Here is a 23,769-nt window from a genome sequence, read left to right on the forward strand (position 1 = left end):
AATGGAGGGAGGGGTGACTTCCCCTGACTGGGAGAGCCAGGGAGCTGGTGGTTTCAGGGCCATCAAGAACTCAGGCTCAGGCCATGCAGCAGCCAGGGCAGGTGATAATCTCTTGGGCAGAACAGGTGTGTGGTGCCCCGAGGGAATTTGGCCCTTGGGGACCTGGTCTCAGAACTTCAGCAGATTCTGGTACCCTGGGATGTCATTGAAAGTAAGAGATTTAAAAAAAAAAAGAAAGAAAGAAAGTAGGAGATTTAGACCCAGAACAAAAAAAATCATATCAATGTGAATGAGAGAGGGCTCAGAGTGGAGACCCAAAGCCCATCTGTAGACAATTGGACATCCTCTTACGGAAGGGTAACAAGGAAGAGACAGTAAGGGTGCAGTACACCACTGATGAAACATGCAACTTTCCTCTAGTTCTTTAATGCTTCCTCCCCTCCGTTGGCTGGACCAGAGTATATACACAGGTACAGATAAGAGCTGGAAACACAGGGAATTCAGGACAGATAAACCCCGCAGAACCAAAAATGAGAGTAATGATACCAGGAGGGTAAGGGTAAGGTGGGGGGAGAAAGGAGGAACTGATCACAACAGAAAAGTGGGTGAAGGGTGACAGCAGACGGTGTAAGACATGAACAAAATAATAATTTATAAATTGTCAAGGGTTCATGAGAGAGGGAGGGTGGAGGAAGGAGGAATATGAGCTGATACCAAGGGCTCAAGTGGAAAGAAAATGTTTCCAAAAAAGATAATGGCAACATATGTACACATATGCTTGACATAATGCATGGATGTATGGATTGTGATAAGAGCTGTATGAGCCCCCGATAAAATGATTTTAAGAAGAAAAAAAGAAAAGAAACCAATTGACCCACCTGCCTTCTGGGCACCCAATTGATGACCATGATTCTGACCCATTGATGTCCAGCTACCTCATAGTGACCCGCGATGGGGTTTCTGAGAGTCAGTGTTTACAGGAGCAGACTTAGGGGTTTCCCCGGCTGACAGGAAGAAGTAGCTTGCCCAACACACGAAGCAGCGTGGGTTCCGGCAAAATCTCACAATGGCTGTGCTTGAGCCCATCGCTCCAGCTGCTGTGTTAGTCTGACTCAATGAGGACCTTCCTCCTTTTCACTGAGCAAGCATGACGGTGCACTTTTCCAGGCACGGGTCTGTCGCTGGTCCTCCATAAATATGCAAAAAAGAAATGAAGTACCATGTGTCCTATTGCTGTTGCTGCTTGGGGCCGTTGGGTTTGCCTCCAACCCAAGTCAAGTCCGTGCACAACGAGATTGGACCATTGTGACTCATAGGATTTTCACTGGCTGATAGTCAGAAGTAGTTTGCCAGGCCTTTCTTCCTCATCCAGCCTTATCTGGATGCTCCGCTGAAACCTGTTCAGCATCAGAGCAACACACAAGCCTCTACTGACAGGTGTACAGTGGCTGCACCTGAGAAATATCGGCCCTCAGTTGAACCTGAGGCTCCTGAATGCTCATTCCAAATTCACTGCCATCGAGTTGACTCTCCCTCAGAGGGACCCTATAGGACAGGGCAGACCCACCCCTGTGGGCTTTTGAGCCTGTAACACCCCCCCCCGACCCCCTAGTTTGGCGAATAGAAGCTTGATTACATTTATAACAGTGTTTTATGCTTTCTTACTTGTTACTTTGGAGTTGGTGTTTTCTGGTCTGGAGTTCTCTGGTCTCTCTGAGCGTCAGGAGGCCCTGGTTTCTGGCCTGCAGCCGTGTCTTTCTGGGCAGGAGGCCTCTGCCTGAAGAGGTCTCCTTTGCAGGGACCTTCTCGGTAGCTGTTGCTGCACCTTTGGGAGCTCCCTTCGCAGCCGTTGCTCTTTTGGGAGAAGCTTTGAAGAGAGCTGCCCTTTGCCGCTTCTAAACATCATCCTCGATGAGTCTGTTCCTCACTTCTTTGCCTTCGTGACTTCAAAATGATCACAATCTGTCCTCTTGGCTTCCTGTTCTCTGGCCCAGCTTGTGACCGCCCATTTTGTATTGCTATCTGCCTCTGCCAGACTGGTTTGTCGGAGCCTGCTGACGAGTCAAACAGTCCTGAAAGGGGGAGTGAGGATTAAGGGGAAAAAAGAGAGACAGAAAATATTGGGAGGGCAACAGTCTGATGGACTGAAGCCTTGAGTTTATCCCACATTCTCCTTATATCCATGCAGAAACAACCTGGGGTTAATTATCTCATTGTTAAGCAAGCACTTTTTTTTTAAGTACTCAGATTTAATCCTGCCAAAAAATTTTTGTTTTGTTTTGTTTTTAACTTTTTATTAGGGACTCATACAACTCTTATCACAATCCATACATACATCAATTGTATAAAGCACATCTGTACATTCTTTGCCCTAATCATTTTCAAAGCATTTGCTCACCACTTAAGCCCTTTGCATCAAGTCCTCTTTTTCCCCTCCCTCCCCACTCCCCCCTCCCTCATGAGCCCTTGATAATTTATGAATTATTATATTGTCATATCTTGCCCTATCCGGTGTCTCCCTTCACCCCCTCTTCTGTTGTCCGTCCCCCAGGGAGGAGGTCACATGTAGATCCTTGTAATCGGTTCGCTCTTTCCAACCCACTCAGCAGCTCTATCTTCTGCCAAGCCAGGCATCCTTGAGAAAATTTAACAACTAATTTTCCCAAACCTTGCATACTTTCTTGTTCTTGACAGTCTATTTCACAAAAGAAATCAGCAAACACTGACACGTAGGTCATGAGACTGCTCAGCCGTTTCAAGACTGAATCTTAATGGCCTTAAACACTGGGTGGACACCCTTCTGGTGGCCACTGTGGGGGAACATGAGGATGAAGTCAGTGAGCTGGGTGCACTTGAAAGACAGAGCTTGTTTCCTTACCTCAGTGTAAGATCCTTCAACACGGTTCTGATCAAGCCCATCTATAATCACTCCCAAGTTTCCCCAGTACGAGTTCCAAAGGAGACTTGGGCCATCCAGCCAACCTCCACAAAGTGCCTGGACCCCATCGTGGCAGAGTTCCACAAGGAAGGAGAAGGCTCACCCCACGGCAAGCATGTGTGAGATTGTCAATCTTTATCGGAGAGCCTCTTCTTTCTCTTTCAGAGCAGCTAGTGGGTTCAAACTGCAACCACTGGGTCACCAGCTGGAAAGTTAAGCACCAGGGTTCCTGAGTAATCACTTACTCACTGCCATGGAGTCAGTGCTGACTCATAGAGACCCCCTGTGAGTTTCCAAGACTGCAGCTATTTACAGGAGCAGAAACTTCAGTCTTCCGAAGAGTTGCTGCTGGTTTTGAACTGCCGACCGTGGGGATCACAGCCCAACACAAAACCACTACACCACCAGGGCTCCATCCTGAGTAATAGTGCTGCTTATTTATTACTTAAGGAGCTCTGGTGGTGTTGTGAGGTAAGAGTTGGACTGCAAACTGCAAGGTCAACAGTTTGAAACCACCAGCCGCTCCACAGGACAAAGACGAGGCTTTCTCTTCACGTAAAGGGTTACAGTCTCAGACATCCATAGGGGCCGTTCTACCCAGTCGTATAGGTTGGGTTGGAATCGACTCGATGGCAGTGAGTTTATTCATCCTCCTAGTCCTTCCCCACTCTGTACATGCAGAAACAGCCTCACTGCTGGTAGCTCTTCCAGCCAGTAAATGTTATCACCGGGGGTAATGTGAATTCTTTGTTTGGCTAGAAAGCAGTTAAGAATTCCTGGAGTGAAAATGTTCTGCTGAAGTGTTAATTAGCTAGAGCCAAGGACTTGAGAAAATAATCACTCATCTGCACCACAACTCTTTCATGGTCTGACAAGTATCGCCATTATCTTTTCTCCCTGCCTGAGAAGTGACGAATGGCTTGGGAGTCTGATTTTATAAATAGTTTCAGCTTCTGGATTCTGATTAAATAATTGATCTGTCAGTGTTGAAGCCCATGTGATTTGTCTCTTTTCCCCATCTCACTTATTCAAAGAGAACATTTGGTAGATCGTGACATCAGAGATTAGGGTACCGGGGTTCATCTAGAGGAGCCTTGTTCTCATAGCAGGTGACATGTTGGCCTGCTCACCACAAGGTTGACCGTTCAAGCCCCCCAGCTGCTCCTCTAGGAGAAAGATGAGGCTCTCTGCTATCAGAAGGATTTATAGCTTCAAAAAACCCACAAAAACAGCCTTATCCTATATTACAGGGTCACTGAGTTGGAATCATCTTGATGGCAGTGAGTGTTTGGGGTTCACCCTGAGCATTCAGAAAGGGGCTTGTTGGTCTTTGCTTCTTCGTGGGGACATAAAGGTCCTGGGACACAAGATCTCTAAGCTTCTCCCCGCTTGTAACAAGCTAGAATTCCTTTGGATTCATTAATTTAGGATTCCTATTTTGGTGAGTGCCAAATTAATTTCACTTTAGGCTTCTTCCTTCTAGAGAGACTAGAATTTAGAATTTGTATTATCCCCAAGTCTCTGTTTTCATGAGAAATGGGGGTTCACGTAAGGCCTCCAACTAGACTGCCATCATCCTGTCTGTGCCCGGTTGTTCATGGCCTTTTCCAACTACTGAAAGTCCACTTCCTTCCCTCCAGGCTACAGGATTGCTTCTCTGCTTGGCATGGGCGGACTTCCCTTCCCCTGGCAGAGACCATTAGACAGTGAGCAAGCTGATTGCCATCTTGAGCCCAGCAGCTTCCCTTGGGGCATGGCTTCCTCAGCTCTTCATCTTTCTTTCATCGTATCCATGAGTCCAGCTGGACCTTTACATTCTGCAACCAATGTCCTCCTTCATTCCTCTTTCCAGCTCAATTGGGACTTTGGGAGAAAGACGTAGATTAGATAGGCAGGATTTCAAAGTGCAGCCCTGGTGCCTGGTGGCGCAGTGGTTAACTGAAAGGCTAGCAATATGATACCTCCCCCACCTCCTTCCACCCCCACCCCACACTCCAGGGGAGAAAGATGCAGCAGTAGGTTTCCGGTTAGACAGGTGACCTTGGGAAACCCTGGGAGGCTGTTCTGCTCTATCTTACAGGATTGCAAGGTGTTGGAATTGACTCCGCTGAGGTGGGTTTATTCCTGCCTAGGCTGTCTTTACATGAAGCTATTCTCGCCAAATTCATTTGATCTTCCTCCAACGAGGCGGGGAAACAAGCCCCAGCCTCATACAGCTCTCGCAGAGACAAGGAGACGTCCGAGGGCTGTGTGGAAACCGTGGCCACGTGCGGACGAGCTGGCGTGAAGAACTCCAAGAGGAAGGTCTGTTTGTGAACTTGGGTGCACTTGGGCAGTATTTCCCACGGCAGCTGTTTCGGATACTTCAAAAGCTGATCTCACGTACATGTAGCCCTTTCTTATTCGTTGTGCCTTATTACAGTTTGGGGAGACGGCTCCATTCTGTTTGTTATAAAAACAAAAGAAGAATCTGGGTGGATCTTTTTGTAAAACCATTTCCTGCCGACCTTGGCTCTCATACTCGTGAATTCTTTTTCTCCTCTTCAGGGTGCAAGTCTATTATTCTGGAGTCTGGCTTGGCTGGCTTGAGTAGACCATCTTTGTCTCCTGTTTTCAAAGTCCCGCCCTGGTCCCTGCTCTCGGCACCCTGCATCCTCTCCTCCCTGATGTTCCTGCCTTTGTACTTTTGTATGTCACTCTATCTTTTCTTCTTCAATTTTTCTTACCACAAGGCCTTTTGGTCTTCAATTCAGGGTGCATCCAGGGTCCTAAACAACTTGTGCAAGGAGCCCTAGTGGCTGTTAGCCCAAAGGTTGGCAGTTCAAACTGGCCCAGTGGTTCTGCAGGAGAAAGAGCAGCAGTCCACTCCCATGAAGAATGCAGCCTAGACAACCTTACAGGGAAGTTCTACTCTGTCCCATGAGGTCACCGTGATGGAAAACCGCCGCAGCCACACCTGCCGACCACCAACAACCTTTGCAGGCCTTTTGCATTGTACAGAGTTTGTCTTCATAACATTTATCTTGTAAACCTTTTCTCTTAAAGAGATTTCAGGTTTGCAAGTAGGGATTTGTGTGGATTTGTTTGATTTAGGACAGGATTTTGAGTTAAGTTTTAAATCAGTTGCATAAGGGATCTTTTCCTTGGCTGCACACAAAAGCTTATCATTTCACCTTATCATACTTATGAGTATTTTCTTTTGTAATCATTTTATAGGGAGCTCTTACAGCTCTTATCACAATCCATCCATCCATCCATTGTGTCAAGCACATCTGTACATTTGTTGCCATCATCATTTTCAAAACATTTTCTTTCTACTTGGACCCTTGGTATCAGCTTCTCATTTTTTCCTCCTCCCTCCCTTACCCTCCCTCTCTCCCTCCCTCACAAATCCTTGATAATTTATAAAGCATTACTATTTTTCATGTCTTACATTGACCAGTGTCTCCCTTCACCCACTTTTCTGTTGTCCATTTATGAGTACTTTCATGTTGAAGGAATTATCCAGCTTACCTTGCAGATGAGTAACCAGTAGTAGAAGGAAAGTGTCTTATCTTGTCTCACAGCCAGATAAGACTAAGACTAAAACTCACTTAGAATTCAGCTTTTTCTTTTCTTTCACATGACCTCCTCATTACATATTGCATTGTAATCTTAAAAACCAGCAGTTCAAAAGCACCAGCTGGTTCTAGGGAGAAAGATGGGGCTTTCTACTCCCCTAAAGAGTTACAGTCTGTGAAACTCACAGGGACAGTTGTACCCAGCCCTATGGGGTCACTGGGAGTCAGCATCGACTCCGTAGCAGTGAGTTTGGATGTGGCTCTTGTTTTCCTGACCCACTTACTTTATTTCAACCGCAAGTACTTAAATCTCATACATCTCCAGAAATATAGAACAGGGGCTTCCTTCTTTTGAAAAAAAATCATTTTATTGGGGACTTATACAACTCTTATCACAATCCATGCATACATCAATTGTGTAAAGCACTGACATAGTTAGTTTATTGTGCCAGCCTGGCCGATAAACATAAGTGGGATTAATTGAAGGGCGGAGAGATAAATGGCTCGGTGAGCCTCGCCTTTCTTGTATCTCACTCTTTGATCATCGGATCAGTGTGTGGCTGCTTTGCTTGTTCTGTGCCTCAATTTAAAGGGCACACTACCTGTGGAACACCTAGCCTGTGGACTGTGTCTCTGTAAGTTGAGGTCCCTTAAAGACCACAAAATTGAAATATACATCTCTTGAGCTGGGGTCTGACAGTTGGTGACCTGCCTTGCTGTTTTGCTGCCTGTGCTGGGATAACCTAGCTCTCTGTACAGAGGACTACCTGGCGCCCTCAAGACTTGAAGGGCTGCCAGTGTCTCACAACTCTCGTGGGAGTGAGTTGCACTGAGCCATTTGTATGGCTTTATAATTTAACTGTTCATCTTGTATTATATATCTAAATATCTGTTTATACTTTAACAGTTCATTTCCTGTGTTATATATCTATCTATCTGTTTATCATTTAACAGTTCATTTCTTGTGATATATATATGTATGTATATATATATGTATATATATATAAATATAAATATAATTATTAGCAATCTGGTTATATCTATCTAGAGAACCCTGTCTAACACAAGCACATTTGAACATTCATTGCCTTCATCATTCTCAAAACATTTGCTTTCCACTTGGGCTCTTGGAATCAGCTCCTCATTTTTCATTTTTTCCCTCCCTCCCTGCTCCCCCTCCCTCATAAACCTTTCATAATTCATAAATTGTTATTATTTTATCATATCTTACACTGCCTGGTGTCTCCTTTCACCCACTTTTCTGTTGTCCATCCCCCAGGGAGGAGGTTATACGTAGATCCTTGCAATCGGTTCCCCCTTTCTACCCCACTTTCCCTCCAGCCTCCCGGTATCGCCATTCTCACCACTGGTCCAAAAATATGGAATGCTTCACAAATTTGCGTGTCATCCCTGTGCATGGAGGGGCCATGCTAATCTTTGTATCATTCCAATTTTTGTATATGTGCTGCCAAAGCGAGCACGCAAAACATTTTTTCTACTTGAGCCCTTGGTATCAGCTTCTCATTTTCTCCCTCCCTCCCCCACCCTTCCTCCATCCCTACCCCTCGATAATTTATAAATTGTTGTCATTTTTTCATGTCTTACACCGTCCACTGTCTCCCTTCACCCACTTTTCTGTTGTCCACCCCCCCGGGAGGGGGTTATATGTAGATCCTTGTGATAGTTTCCCCCCCTGTCTCCCCACACTTTCCTCGTACCCTCTTGGTATTGCTACTCTCATGGTTGGTCCTGAGTGGTTTATCTGTCTTGGATTCCCTGTGTTTCTTATCTGTACCTGTGCACACGTTATGGTCTAGCCAGATTTATAAGGTAGAATTGGGGTCATGATAGTGTGGGGGAGGAAGTATTAAAGAACTAGAGGAAAGCTGTATGTTTCATTGGTGCTATACTGCACCCTGACTGGCTTGCCTCCTCCCCATGACCCTTCTGTAAGGGGATGTGTGATTGCCTACAGATGGCTTTTGAGTCTCCACTCTGCACTTCCCTCATTTACAATGATATGATTTTTTGTTCTGTGTCTTTGATGCCTGATACCTGATCCCATCGATACCTCATGATCACACAGACTAGTGTGCTTCTCCAATATGGACTTTGCTGCTTCTCAGCTAGATGGCCACTTGTTTGTCTTCAAGCCTTTAAGACCCCAGATGATATATCTTTTGATAGCCAGGCACCATCAGCTTTCTTCACCACATTTGCACACATTTGTCTTCAGCAATCGTGTCAGGAAGGTGAGCATCACAGAATGCCAGGTTATTAGAACAAAGTGTTCTTGCATTGAGGGAGTACTTAAGTAGAGACCCAATGTCCATCTGTTACCTTGATACTTAACATATAAATATATTTACATAGATCTATTTCCCTATTGTTATACATAAATATATTTACACCTGTAAATGCCTGTATTTAGACCTCTATAAATGCCCTTTGGGAGGTTTCCTTCTTAACCCATGGTTACAGTTTCTATCATTTTCACTGCCGGAGACACATGTCGTTCACCAAACCACTTTCTAAAAGGCCACCCCTGTTGGCTTTTTGAGTTTTTCTGTTCAAGCCTGTGAAAAACAAATAAATACAAGATCGTCTTTACACTCAAGTTATTAGCAACCTAGTGATAGAGATAAGCCCAACCCAAGCAAAACAAACATTGTCATTGAGTTCAGACCAACCCAAAGCTACCCAAGAGGGCAGGGGAGAACTTCCCACGGTGAGTTTCTGAGACTGTAACTGTTGATGAGACCAGAAAGCCTGATCTTTTCCCCATGCAGAGACTGGTGGTTTTGAACTTGTAACCACTAAGCCATCAGGGATCCTCAGTAGTGAAGATATAAGTATCAAGTCAAGCACTGAAACAGTTTTAAAAAGGGTGGACAAACTCCACCTCGAGGAGTTTTGTAGAATGATATTTGCTATGGCTTTTGAAATGTGACTAAACTATCATTGAGCCACGTGTGGGGGTATGGAGGGCTTTCTTGGAGGAGGGGCAGCATACATAACGCATGGAATCAGGAAGACATTGGCCTTGTTTGCCAAACTAGCAGGTGGTCCTTTACTTGAAAGGTATAGTGTGTGTGGGTGTAGTGTGAGAAAGAAAGATGGGTAATGAGGTTCAAGAGGCAGGCAGGTCGGATTTGAATAATCTCACATACAATATCATATCGTTTGGCCTTTATTTGGAAGACATCCAGTATCATTAAAGCCTTCTGGCAAGAAGCGTTACCTAATAAAATACGAATTTGGGGGCTATCGCCCTAGCAGAGGTGGGCAACATGAATAAGGGAGGAAGAGGCAGGTGGCAGGAGTTAGAAAGTTATTACAACCCTGAGAGGAGAACCGCTTTGGGCCTGAAGTAGGACAGTGATCAAGGAGTACCCAAAAGGGAGCCCTTTGCGAGCACTGCATCAGGTAGAAGGCGCAGACCTTGCAGCCGATTGGATGTGAGGAGTCAGAAGCAGAGAGCTGGTAAAGAGTTTCAAAAATTTCCTCCTTGGCCAACTAGATAGATGACAGGGCCACTAACCCAAACCCAAAACAACTCCGTGCCTTCCAGTTGATCTGGCTCATAACAACCCCATAGGACAGGGTAAAAGTGCTTCTTTGAGTTTCTCAGACTGTGTCTCTTTACAGGAACAGACAGCCTGTCTTTCTTCTGTAGATTGGCTGCTAGGTCTGAACCGCTTAGCATGCAGTTAGCAGCCCCACATGTAACCCACTGTGCCACAAGACCATTAGCTGGGAGGAAAGCATAGGGCAGGGAGCAGTGTTGGGGAACATGACTCGTCTTACCTGGGGAAGTTGAGGTGCCCATAGTGAGTGAAGGCCAGTTGAGTTGTTAAGTGCAGTGCTGACAGGGTAGGTGTGTGAAGATGTCCACATTATTTTTAGAAACGAAAAAGGTTAAACCTCAAGAAAGAGGTGGGTTGGAAATAGAAACATAAGAGAGTTCTTCAGATATCTATAGGGGCTGAATTCCTCTAATTGACTCCCAAACCAAACTCACTGTCATTGGGTTGATTCTGACTGTAGCAGCCCTACAGGACAGAGTAGAGCAGGCCCTGTGGGTTTCAGAGACTGTAACTCTTGATAAGGCCCCAAAGTCTCATCTTTCTCCCAAAGGGCCTCTTGGTTCCAAATGCTGATCTTGCGGTTAGCAGGCCAATATGTAAACCACTATACCACCAGGGCTCTTGGGGGGAGGTCAGATGCTTACAGACACCTTCCCAGAAGGCAGTCGCTGTCAGACTGCTGTCTCGCCCTGTTTACGCCCTACTGCTAATGGTTCTTATGGAGATCCAGCTGCCATTCTGACTCTAGAATCTGCCCATCTTGCCACATGTGTACCCCCAATCGCTCCTCTTCCTATTGCGTGCATACCCCTAAATCACCCCCTCCCATTACTGTATTACCTATAGCACAACCCCCTTCCTGTGACGTATGTCTTCACCTGTAATTAGGGGGCTTGCATGTTCCCAGAGAATATAAAAGCCTTGGTTAACATTAAAGACTTGGTCTCCCTCCATGTAGACCACCAAGCAGGGCTGAGGTGAGCACGCTACCATGAAATGTGTCTGACTCCATTTATTTCAACATTTCTCTTCTATCTCTCATGCTCTCTATAACTTTACTGTGATCTTTACTTATTATCACTGTACAATTGCGCCTACCGGACCCGTAATGATGTGTTAGGGGCTGGCTTCCCCTGGCAAGGGCTGCTTTCTCCAATTTAAGAGGTGCGAAAAAAAAGGTTGAGGAAATAATCAGAGAAGCTGGATTCGATAAAGAAGAATTCTTTGGCATCAGCATGGGAAGAAGGTTTGTTAACAACCTGCAATATGCAGATGACACACCCTTGCGTGCTCAAAGTGAGGAGAAATTGAGGCACTTGCTGCTGAAGATCAAGGATTGCAACCTTAAACATGGATTACAAAGTCAGTACAAAGAAGACCAAAATCTTTACGACTGGACCAATAGGCGACATCATGATAAAGGGAGAAAACGTCGACGTTGTCAAGGATTTTGTCTTGCTTGGATCCTCAATCAGTGGTTATGGAAGCAGCAGTCAAGAGATCAAAAGGTGCACAATCCTCTGTAGAGTATTGAAAAGCAGGTAGGTTACTTTGAGGACTAAGGTACGCCTGACCCTGACCATGGTATTCTCCATTTGCACAAATGCATGTGAAAGTTGGACATTGAATAAGGAAGACCTTGCTTGATGAATTGGCGCATTTAATGTATGGTCTCGGTGAATTATCTTGAAAATACTACAGACTGCCAAAAGAACAAACGAATCTGTTTTGGAAGAAGTACCGCCAGAATGCTCCTTAGAGGCAAGGATGGCTAGACTTCATCTCACGTACTCTGGACATGCTGTGAAGAGAGAGATCAGTTCCTGGAGAAGGACATCTCACTTGTTAAAGTAGAGGGCAGTGAAGAAGAGCAAGACCCTCCACGAGATGAGTTGACCCAACAAGCGTTCTGAGGATGGTTCCTTTCTGTTGTACAAAGGGTCGCCAGGAGTCGGCAATGACCCCATGGCCTCTGACCACAGTTCCAAGGTTGAGGAGGAGAGCGAAGGGAGAAGGCAGAACTCACAGTGGGCTGTGTCTCAGAAGTCCGGGGAGGAAAAGCATGTGGAGCCAGAGGCCACTGAGCAGTCAGAGGACTGAGCATGTCAGGACCCACTGACTTCAAAAGCTTGTAACAGTAATGTCGACAGGTCGACGTGCTTCCTTTTCTGTGAAAGAATAGGCTCATGAATAAATCCTAAGAAAGCAGACCTGTGGGTGGAGGAAGACATCAGACAGTGTAAGATATGACAAAGTAATAATTTATAAATTATCAAGGGTTCATGAGGGAGGGGAGAACGGGGAGGGAGGGCAAAAAATGAGCTGATGCCAGGGGCTTAAGTGGCAAGCAAATGTTTTGAGAATGATGAGGGCAATGAATGTACAGATGTGCTTTATACAATTGATGTATGTATGGATTGTGGTAAGAGTTGTATTATCTCTTAAAAAATTGATTAAAATAAAAAAGAAACCAGACCCTTGTTACATGGCCACTTTTAAAGAGTGAGTGTAAGATGTATTTTATGTAGTCAGCAGTATCTTTCATGGGCCTGAACCAGACACCACAGAAAACAGAGACAAAATGTGTTTCACAAGGAATTCTCCATCTATCTCAATAGTTAATTAAAAAGAAAGGTTTCACTCCTTCCCGTCTTACCTCTCAGATGCTGCTTAATGTCTCATTTGCTTCTTCGGCCTAATTTTTTGGAGACAAGGGCAGGCAGATGTGAGGCAACCTGTCTCATTATACTCCCCCAGCTGCTTCTATTATTTGCAATATGCCGACACTTGAGTTAGTTCATCCCTCATTCTCATATTACTTTCTAAGTTCAAAAATCTCTTCCTCAATATGCGCCGTCACCTTGGAGGCCTGTGCTACTTATCGTTAATAGGCAGTCTGCTGGGCTTTAGGGGGTGCCATCTTTTGAAAGCCCATTCTGGTGTTTCTGGTGCTTACAAACACTGGCTTGCTCAATTCATATTCCCCTTTCATTTTGTTTAAGATTTCTCTGTGTCATTATGGAATAGAATCTCTCTGGCTCTCAATATGTAAATCTTTTCTGTCTTTCTCAATGCAATTTCAGAAATATTGCATTTTCTAAACAGTGGTTCTCAACCTTTTAAATGCCATGATCCTTTAATACAGTTCCTCATGTTGTGGTGACCTCCAACCATAAAATTATTTTCGTTGCTACTTCATAACTGTAATTTTGCTACTGTGATGAATCATCATGTAAATATCTGACATGTAGGATGCATTTTCATTGTTACAAATCGAACATTATTAAAGCATAGTGAAAAATCACAAAACAATATGTCATTATATATTGTGAAATATTTATTTCTAATGACAAATAAATGAAATTTTGTCTTGAAGCATTGTATAGCATGGGTAACAGTCTTCACACTGGGTACTCGTAGGTGGGCGTATCTGCATGTGTGCAACCCACCTGCAGACGGATAGAGGAGCGGTGTCTCGGTTCCTAAGACCATCTGAAATATGTGTCTTCCGATGGTCTTAGACAACCCCATGTGAAAGGGTCGTTTGACCCCCCAAAGGGGTCGCGACCCACAGGTTGAGAACCGCTGTGAATGATATAACCAGGTACCAATACTGATAAACTATGGTCAAGTGGAGCATAAGACTACCGACATTTCCTACCTGTAAATTCGTTAGCATGAATTTACTGCTGACTGGTCTTTTGCTAGATTTGGACCGGGGCTGCTGTGTATTGTTGTACAGGTTATTCACTGCACAAGTGTGCTTGGCCAAATGGGTGAATGCCGCCTCAAGGACAGGTGGCACTGCAGTCACCGTGTGACGGACTTTGGAGAGAAACGTCACCTTTACAGAGGTGCAACTCCTTTTTGAATTCACACAAAGCCCCGGGACGGCTCTCTGTTCTGCAGCAGCCCACACCCTCCTGCAAGCCCTCCAGTAGCATGCCTCCCGCTCCTTTGGGGTCATTCTCTTGTGTTGGAGATGACAACCTCGTTCTCATCGGACTTCCGGTTTTCTCTCCCTTCTTCCACATCCCTTCTGTGCGTGTGTCCTCATGCGCGCCCACCTCCATCAGCCTTGGGCTGGTTTCCCATCCTTTGTTCTGACTGGTACTTGTCACACATGCCCCACTGTTGGAGAGATGGGTAAAGTTGGGTGTGGGGGAGTGGGTGGGACAAGGAGGCGGTGTCAGATACTACCCATTTCAATCCTGCCCTCTGTTTCTCCTTTCTTTTTATTGTGAAGCGGGTGAAGCTTTACAGAGCAAGTCAGTTTTCCTTTCAGAATTTTAGATATGTTTTGTTTCATGTTATGGATTGTACTCTCCACAAGAAATTATCATGTATCCCACTCCCTCTATCTATTTATTGTTTTCAGTGTTTCTTTCTTACCCCTCCCGGACTTGGTCCTTGAGTAAAAACTGCCCTTTGGATCTCAAATGGTTGATGAGCCTAACGCTCCAGAACCTCCCTGGTGTTGTTCCCGTCTGCTGTTCGGATGAAAGTTGAGTCCCAGGGTGAGTTCATTTCCAGACCTGAAGGGGGCGCCAAGGGCCGAAGTCTCAGGGGTTCCAACAAACCCTATTTCACAAGTAAGCTATTTTTTTTAATGGCTTTGAGTTTAGTTCCACATTTCCCTCCCACGCTTTCCAGGACCTTCTATTGAGACCCCTTTGAGAGCAGTCAGTATTGGTAGCTGGCATGCTTACCCTTTTATGCCCTTCTCAGTATCCCATGGGTTGGAAGCCTGGAATCTATATTTCTAAGACTCTCTTGTTAGCTGCATCAGGGTCTGGCATATAAGGCACATGTGTTAGGCAGGGTTCTCTAGAGAAACAAAACCAGGACACTTATAAGTATATTTATATAGGAATATAATAGCTAATTAGTCCACACAGCACTACAGAGGGCTCAATTCAATTCTCACTTTTGTGAGACAGTTAATATACTGGAAGTCCTTCAACTCTTGTGGGCTCAAGGTAAGGGAAACAGAAAAGGAGTCTTCCCTTGGTCAAGGCAGACATGCAGGCAGCAAACAGCAGGGCGGGCCAGCAACAGTCAGTACCTCAGGATCTTAGCAAAGCAGGCCCAGATGGGATATCAAACTGAAGCAATGCTAGGCGACAGGATCCACCAGCGTCAAGCTCAAGCAATGTGCGCACCAGCAGCATGGAGAAGCAGAGGCTCTCAAAGGAGCATCAATCTCTAGAGACACAATCCATGGGTTGGCTTGGCCCACAGGTAGTGCAGCTCACAGGCTTTGACAGAGAACTAGCTAAAACACCAGCACCTAGTCCAATCACCAAAGAGCAAGAGAGACAGGGATGGGCTTTGCAGAGCCATTTATCCCTTTGCCCCAATCAAACTGTGACCTGATCAATCTCACGTGTTCCTATTGGCCAGGTGGGAGCAATAAACCTAACTATCACAGTACATTTGCGGCAGGTTCGAAAGCAGTGGCTCTGCAGGTGCACAGGTTCAGCTGGTGATGTTTGCAGCTCTTTTCACGCTCCTTTGACTGCTTTCAGGTTGGTGTCTGGGCCTCTGTGGCCCTGGGTAGGTGTTGTCTATATTTTAAGGACCTCTGTCTGGGCAGTAGTGTTACTCTCCGACTCCCTGAACTGCAGCTTCATGGCAAAGGTGAACAGAGACCGATTACCACTTTAGGAACATTTTCGTCAAGAGAAGGATTCAGCATTCTATCACAATACCCACAATTTTAAGCACTGTGTTTTACATCTTAAACGTTGAGGATAAAAATCACTTGGGATTGTTTTGACAGCTTCTGTGACACGATCTTAAAAGAATGACCATTCGTCTCTTTTGCATTGAACGTTCACACGTCTTGCGTCTTGCTTCATTTATTGTAGAAATTGGGGTATTTTCTAAGCAGAAGCTACTCAATTATGAACCCTTTGAAGGGCTGGCTTCCTACATTGTTCTGTTTCTCATAATGGCTCTCTGCTTCCCTCTCTTGGTTTGTACACATATGGAAGTCATTGCCTTCCTAAAAGCAAGTTCTTGGGTGTTACAAACAGTTAAGGGCCTGACTACTAACTGAAATATCAGTGTGTTGGCCTCCTTTACTAAAAAACGAAGTATCTCTTGGTTAAGCTATTTCTTGTACTACCGTCCTATCTAATTAATTTTCTTTTTCATTAGAATTTTTTGAATGCATATTTGAACCTCTGAATTTCCGTGTTTTATGGAATGTTGACAGATTTTCAGCCTGAAAAAGAAACTTGTGGATCTCGTTTCTGATAGGTCAGGAGCTGTCTTCACTTTCCATGCCCTTTAATAGGCTCTTGCGTGTTATGAAGTTCTAATGCAGTGTTTCCTCTGTGCTTTTGACTGGGGACCTTTCTTGCTCTGTCCAAGATCAATAATGACCTCTTGTCACTAAGTTCAATGGACTTGTAACCGGGTGGAGAATTGTTTGTAATAGCCGTAACTGACATTTCAATGCCGCCAGCCATTTCTATTTCTGGGCTGGGGTTCCTGAGTCATCATGGAGCCTTTCTTGGTTCTGGGAGGACCCACTTGAGTGGGCCTGGTCGTTAAGGAGCTCTGGCGTTTCTGGGGTGAGTGTGACACAGTGTGCCCACTTAGTTATTTCCCTTGGCAAGAGCTGGGACTCAGGCTCGGTCGACATGTATCCTAGGCCTTGGTTCCTAGCTAACATTTGCTGGACTGGGGTTGGCACTTGGCCTAGAAGCTAAATGTCTTTCTGGAGGAGAAGATATTGACACTTCAAACCCTTTCTCTTTGCTGTTTTTTTTCAGGGTCTTTTAGGGAGCTCAGAAAGTGGTGCATTCTCACTCACTCTACACACACACACACACACACACACACACACACGGAGGGAGAGAGGGGGGGAAGAGAGGGGCAGAGAGAAGAGAGAGAGGCAGAGAGAGGAGAGAGAGATTTCCTTCAAATAATTATTTCATGTGATTGTGGGGGGTTACAAGTAAAACTTTTATAGATCAGGCAGCAAACTGAAAACTTCTGTAGGCTTGCGTCCCAAGATCCGCATAATGAAGAGAGACTTTTACCAACATTTCTCATGCTCGCCAGGAGCCGGACCACATCCAGTGGAAATTCCCCTTTTCATCCAACTGATTGGGCAGACAGTGCCCAGATTGCAAACCATCTGTTCCTGACTGTGTCTTTAACAGGGCTTCAAATTGGTTCATTCCAGTTGAAATGGACATTTTAGCCCACTACAGTGGAAGACGTGTGTCTAAGAATGACCTGAATCTGAATGGGTACATCTGGGGTGGACATGCACCTCTCAGGTGGCCGGATGCATGGGACACGTGTGTCAACGCACAACGAACTGATGTGAAGTCAGGTGTTCAAGTGGAATTTGTAGGTGAGTCAGAACAGGTGTGCACAATTCTTATTTAGCCTCGCTTTAGTATAAGAAAAGGCTAGAAATGTATTCAGCGATTGAAAATCTGTATATTCTCAGGGGAAGGAGATTGTGATGGGGAATTCATTGTGAGTAGGGGTTGGTTCAATCATTTCCATTTTACATCGTGTTTGGCAAATGGGAGTTGGCTGGGAGCCCTGGTGGGACTGTGGCAGTGTGTGTGTGTGTGTGTGTGTGTGTGTGTGTGTGTGTGTGTGTGTCAGGGCTTGGCTACTAGCGGAAGGGGCTGTAGTTTGAGTGCATCAGCTGGGAGGAAGGGGTAGCAGTCTGGTTCAGCAGTGATTGGAAACAATCTTGGAAATGTTATACGGGCACTTCTACTCTGTCCCAGAGTAAAGATGAACTTGACAGCAGCAGGTTTGGCCCAGGGGAGATGCCCAGTAAGTGGACGTTTGCCAGTGTGACATGAGGCTACATTGCAGAAGATGATGCCAGTGCACTGCTTTCGAGTCCTTTATGGACCAGCCTTTGGTCAAACCACGGGGAACCATAGTCTCGCCAAGCTGGCACGCACACTTAGCCATCACCGCAGTGCGGTTCTTCCCTGACTAATGTCTGAACAAATTGAGAACTAAGACGACAGAGGAAGACAGATGGAAGGGAGAAACCATCTCCTTTGTGACGGTTAGAGGCTGGGCTGGCAGGCGTGGCTTCTATATTGGAGAGCGTAGCAGCCTGCTACGCTGAGCTTTAGCATTTAACTCACTCACCCAGCCAGCTGAGGCCCCTGGCTCCCACCTGCCGGCGCTCCTGGAGGAGGAGGACGGTGGAGCTTGTGCTCTTTAGGGCACTTCATTTCCAAGCAGAAAAAGGGAGGAGCTGGAATAAGCACACACAGTCGATTCTTCCCAAGTTTACCAGCCAGGGAAGTCACCTCTCTGTGTCTGGGGTGAACCGAGTAAAGAGGCTGAGAGATCTAGGAAGGTCACCCAGGGGAATTGCCTTCACCTCAACAGTAATCACCCAGAATGGGGAAAATGTGTACCTTTAAAATATAGCACCCTGCCTGGGTGAAGCATGGGGCCCAGACCATGATCCGCTTGCAAGAAGGGACTCTGGGGAGCCCGGGGAGGAGCCGTGCTATAGGAGAAGTGGTTGTGCTAAGCACCATGCTGCTGCACCATGCATATAGATGCATGCTATAGCCCCTCCTGCTCCTGCTCCAGCCACCCCAATATCATGGCAGTCCTTGGGGGCCAGGGTTGCATGTAGGTGCATGCGTGTTTGTGTATGTGTGTGCATCTGTGCTTCTTACGTTGTCCACACACACCGAGAGACACTAACACCATGGAGTGGTACCTACAAGTGCAGGCCTAATTTGGCATGCAACACCTGTGTCAAGGTATCAGGAGAAAGCACCCTAGCCTCCTGTGTCCTGTGCTGGTGGGCTGGCAGCAGCTGCAGCAATCCTCAGTTTCTAGGGGCTTCCTTGGGCAGGTAGGGCCTGGCCCAGGACTGGCGATTTCAGTAGAGAAAACCAGGGAGGATAGGGCTTCCTGTGGACTGGCCACTTCTCTCGCCTCTTTCCTGTCAAATGATACTTCTTGGGAGGGATCCCTTGGACTGGGTAAGCATCTCTTATGGGTGGCAGGTATTTCAAGGTTAGAATGGACCACTGGTATTTAGTGAGCTGGGAGTTTGCTTTCATAGTGGTTTAAGCATAAAAGAAAAGTCACATTATTATACTCCAAGATGGTGAAATCTACCATAAAGTACAATGCTGTCTGTGATGGGATTATATCTATCTGCCTTCAAAGAAATCTAATCAATACAGCTCTGATTCAATTTTGTGCCCAATCACAAAGGCTAGGGATGAAGAAATCGAACAATTCTTCTAGCGACTTCAGTCGAAAATTGATTAAACAGGCACTCAAGATGCATTGATAGTTATTAGTGATTAGAATGCAGAAACTGGAAACAAAGATGAAGGAACAGAAGTTGGAAAATATGAACTTGGTGATAGAAATGAAGCTGGAGGTTGCATGATAGAATTTTGAAAAATCAATGACTTGTTCATAGCAAATACCTTTTCCAACAACTCAAATGGTGACTACAATATACACAGACTTCTCCAGGTGGAATGCACAGAAATGAAATAGACTCATCTGTGGGATTACACAAATGAGAAGCTTAGCACCAGCAGCTAAAATAAGACCATGAGCCCACCCTGGAGCAGACCATCAATTGCTCATATTTAAGTCCAGAATGAAGTTAAAAAAACTGAAAACAAGTCCACGAGAGCCAAAGTACGACCTTGACTCTATCCCACCTGAATTTTGAGTACATCTCAAGAACAGACTGGGTGCATTGAACACCAGGGGCAGAAGACCCGATGAATTGTGGGAACACTTCAAGAACATCACTCACTAAGAAAGCAAAAGGTCATTAAAAAGACTGTAATGAAAGAAAAGATCAAAACGGATGTCAGAAGAGACCCCGAGACATGCTCTTAATCGAAGAGTAGCTAAAGCAAATGGAAGGGATGACAAGCTCAGAGAGCCAAATAGAACAATTTTAAGGGCAGCTTGAGAAGACAAAGCCAGACATTATAATGAAATGAACAAAGATCTTTGGATTAGAAAAACGAAAGGGGAGAACGGCTCAACATATCTGAACCTGAAAGAACTCAAGAAAAAAAATAAAGCCTCAAGTTACAATACTGAAAGGTTCTCTGGGAAAAATATTGGATGATGCAGGAAGCATAAAAAGGGAAAGAATACACTGGGGTACTTTACTAAAAAGAACTAGTCAATATTCCACTATTCAGGGGGTACCATATGAGCAAGAACCAGTGGTGCTGAAGGAGGAAGTTCAAGCTGCTCTGAATGCATTAGCCAAAAACAAGGCTGCAGAGATGGATGGGATACTCATTGAAATATTTCAACAAGCTCATGAAGCACTGGAAACACTCACTGGTCTATGCCAGGATTTGGGAAGATAGCTACTCAGCCAACTGACTGGAAGAGCTCCATATGTAAACAAAGGTCACCCGCTAGATTGCTCAAATTATAGAACAATATCATTGATATCACATACCAGTAAAATTTTGCTGAAGATCATTCAACAGTTGTAGGGAGCTGACAGTAGGTTGACAGGGAGCTGCCAGAGATTCAGACCAGATTCATGAGGGTGTGGGACAAAGGATATTATTGCTGATGTCAGCTAGATCTTGGCTAAAAGCAGAAAATAATAGAAATATATTTATTCATGTTTTATTATGCCAAGGCATTCGATTGTGTGGATCATAACAAACTGAGGGTAGACCTAAGAAGAATGGAAATTCCAGATGTCATTGTGTTCATGTGGAACTTGTACATGGAGCAAGAGGCAGTTGTGTGAAGGGAGCAGGTTTAAAATCAGGAAAGGTGTGCATCCAGGTTGTATCCTCTTACCATATCTGCCCAGTCTGTCTGCTGAGAAAATCATCAGAGAATCTGGCTTACATGAAGAAGCATGTGGCGTCGATATTGGAGGAAGGCTTATTAACAACCTCAGATATGAAGGTGACACAACCTTGTTTGCAAGTGAGGAGGACACAAAGCATTTGCTGATGAAGATAAACTATTATGGCCTTCACTACGGATTATGAGTCAATGTAAAGAGAGCCAAAGTTCCCACAACTGGACCAATAGGTAACACCAGGATTAATGGAGAAAAGATTGAAGTTGTTGAGAATTTTGTCTTGCTTACATCCACAATCAATGCTCATGAAAGCAGCCATCAAGAGGTCAAAAGAGGGGCTACATGAGGTCAGTCTGCTGCACAAGACCTCGGTAGAGGATTGAAAAGCAAGGATGTTGCTTTGAGGAGTAAGGGTCACCTGACCCAAGCCAGGGTATTTTCCATCGCCTCGTGTGCATGTGAAAGTTGGACACTGAATCAGGAAGACTGAAGAAGAATTGATGTATTTGACTAGCAGGCTGGAGAAGAACATTGAAAGCACCATGGGATGCTAAAACAGATCTTCCCATCTGTCTCGGAAGCAGTACAGCCGGAGTGTTCCTTAGCAACGAGGATGGCGAGAGTTGGTCTTCCATATGTTGGACGTGTTGTCAGGAGAGACCAGTCCCTGGAGAAGGACAGGATGCTTAGTAAAGTAGAGGGGCAGCAGAAGAGAGGAAGGCCCTCAAGATGCTGCCGTGACCCCATGGCTGGCACAATGAGCTCATGCACAGGATGGCACAGGGCCGGGCAGTGACTTTCACTGTGCAGAAAGTTGCTATGGGTCAAACTGACTCGATGGCACCTAACAGCATCAGGGTGGTGAAATGGGCTGACGCACCCTTGATGGACACTTATGTCACTGCTCAGGGATGTTGTTGGACCACTCCTTTGCAGTTACATCCTTTATCATCCTCTTGGGGTTCGCATTGCCCCGGTTCTAGTTCCCATCTCTTTGTTGTCAGTGGGCTTTTCTTGCTCTCTCTCTCTCTCTCGCTCTCTCTCTCTCAGCTGGAATCTTCCTGACCGCGGTTTTCCCCTTGGAGAATGCTTCAGTTCTCATGTTCTTTCTCCCTGGGCAATTGCATCTGCTCCAATGGGCTTTTTCCTTTTCTTTCTTTTTATTTTATTTTATTGGGGCTCATACAACTCTTTTCACGATCCACACATACATCAATTGTATAAAGCGCACTTATACATTTGTTGCCCTCGTCATTCTCACAATTCTTGCTTTCCACTTGGGATCCTAGAATCAGCTCCTCATTTTTCTTCCCCCCTCCGCCCCCCCTCCCCCCTCCCTCATGAACTCTTGATAATTTATAAATTATTATTTTATCATATCTTACACTGCCCAGCATCTTCCTTCACCCACTTTTCTGTTGCCCATCCCCCATGGAGGAGGTTATATGTAGAGCCTTGTAATCAGTTCCCCCTTTCTACCCAACCTTCCCTGTATCACCACTCTTACCACTGGTCCTAAGGGGTTCATCTGTCCTGGATTCCCTGTGTTTCCAGTTCCTATCTGCACCGCTGTGCATCCTCTGGTCTAACCAGGTTTGTAAGGTAGAATTGGGATCATGATAGTGGGGGATAGGAAGCGTTTAAGAGTTAGAGGAAAGCTGTGAGTTTCATTAATGCTACACTGCACCCTGAGTGACTCATTTCCTCCCTACTACCCCTCTGCAAGGGATGTCCACTTGTCTACAGATGGGCATTATGTCCCCATCACATGCTCCCCTAATTTATGATGATCTGATTCACTCTCCCCCACTTTGGTGCTTAAAACCTGGTCCCCTAGACCTTTTGTGATCACACATGTTGGTGTGCTTTTTCCATGTGGGTTTTGTTGCTGCTGGACTAGATGGCTGCTTGTTTACTTTCAAGCCTTTAAGACCCCAGACTCTATATCTTTTGATAGCTGGGCACCATCAGCCTTCTTAATCACACTTACTTATGCACACATTCGTCTTCAGCGTTTATATGGGGAAGGTGATCACACAATGATGGTTTTTGTTCTTTGGTGTCTGCTACCTGATCCCTTCAACACTTCATGATCATACAGGCTTGTGTGCTTCTTCCCTGTGGGCTTTGTTGTTTCCAAGCTAGATGGCTGCTAGTTTCCTTCAAACCTTTAAGACCCCAGACACCATATCTTTTGATAGCCGGGCACCATTAGTTTTCTTCACCATGTTTGCTTATGCACCCGCTTTGTCTTCAGTGATCATGTCAGTAAGGTATCACGGAATGACCGTTTAGCTGAGCAAAGTGCTCTAGTATTAAGGGAATGTGTGTGAGGGGGCCCAATGTCCACCTGCTACCCTACTCCTAAACATATAAATATATGCACATATTTCCCCCATAATCATAAATATATTTACATATGTACATGTCTGTATTTAGGCTTCTATATATGCCCTTTGCCTCCTACTCCTTTCCTCTATTTCCTTATGCTTTCCTCCTGTCCCACTACCATGTTCAGCCTTCATTCTGGTTTCAGTAATTCCTCTCAGTTACCTTGCCCTTGGTCACTCCCTACCAGTCCTCCCATCCCCTCCCTGCCACTGGTTTTGAGCCACTCGTTGTTCCCTTGTCCCTGGGTTGACCAACACCTCCTCCCTTCCCCCACCTCCCACACTATCATGTCCCCCCCCATTGGTCCCATTGTTTTCTTCTCCACATGGTTTATCCAGGCTATCTTATCTAGATAGACCTGCAGAGATAATAATATGCACGTAAAATTGCAGATGGCCTAGACAGCACCAAACAAAGCGGCACATAAGAACATGGTGACGATGGCAGCAACATCGACAA

At 45.4% G+C, this 23,769-nt stretch overlaps 1 non-coding gene and 1 pseudogene across 1 annotated transcript; both read right to left on the minus strand.

Annotated features, from left to right (window-relative positions):
* Nucleotides 1–1,668: 1,668 nt before the first annotated feature.
* LOC142451713 (large ribosomal subunit protein eL14-like) lies at nucleotides 1,669–3,006 on the minus strand (annotated as a pseudogene).
* Nucleotides 3,007–7,871: 4,865 nt separating this feature from the next.
* Nucleotides 7,872–7,979, minus strand: LOC142452065 (U6 spliceosomal RNA). The gene has a single exon (XR_012785128.1). It is a non-coding gene; the product is annotated as a U6 spliceosomal RNA (small nuclear RNA).
* Nucleotides 7,980–23,769: the final 15,790 nt, after the last annotated feature.

The sequence above is a fragment of the Tenrec ecaudatus genome, chromosome 6 (assembly GCF_050624435.1).
Source record: "Tenrec ecaudatus isolate mTenEca1 chromosome 6, mTenEca1.hap1, whole genome shotgun sequence".
In the NCBI taxonomy this organism is placed as follows: domain Eukaryota; kingdom Metazoa; phylum Chordata; class Mammalia; order Afrosoricida; family Tenrecidae; genus Tenrec; species Tenrec ecaudatus.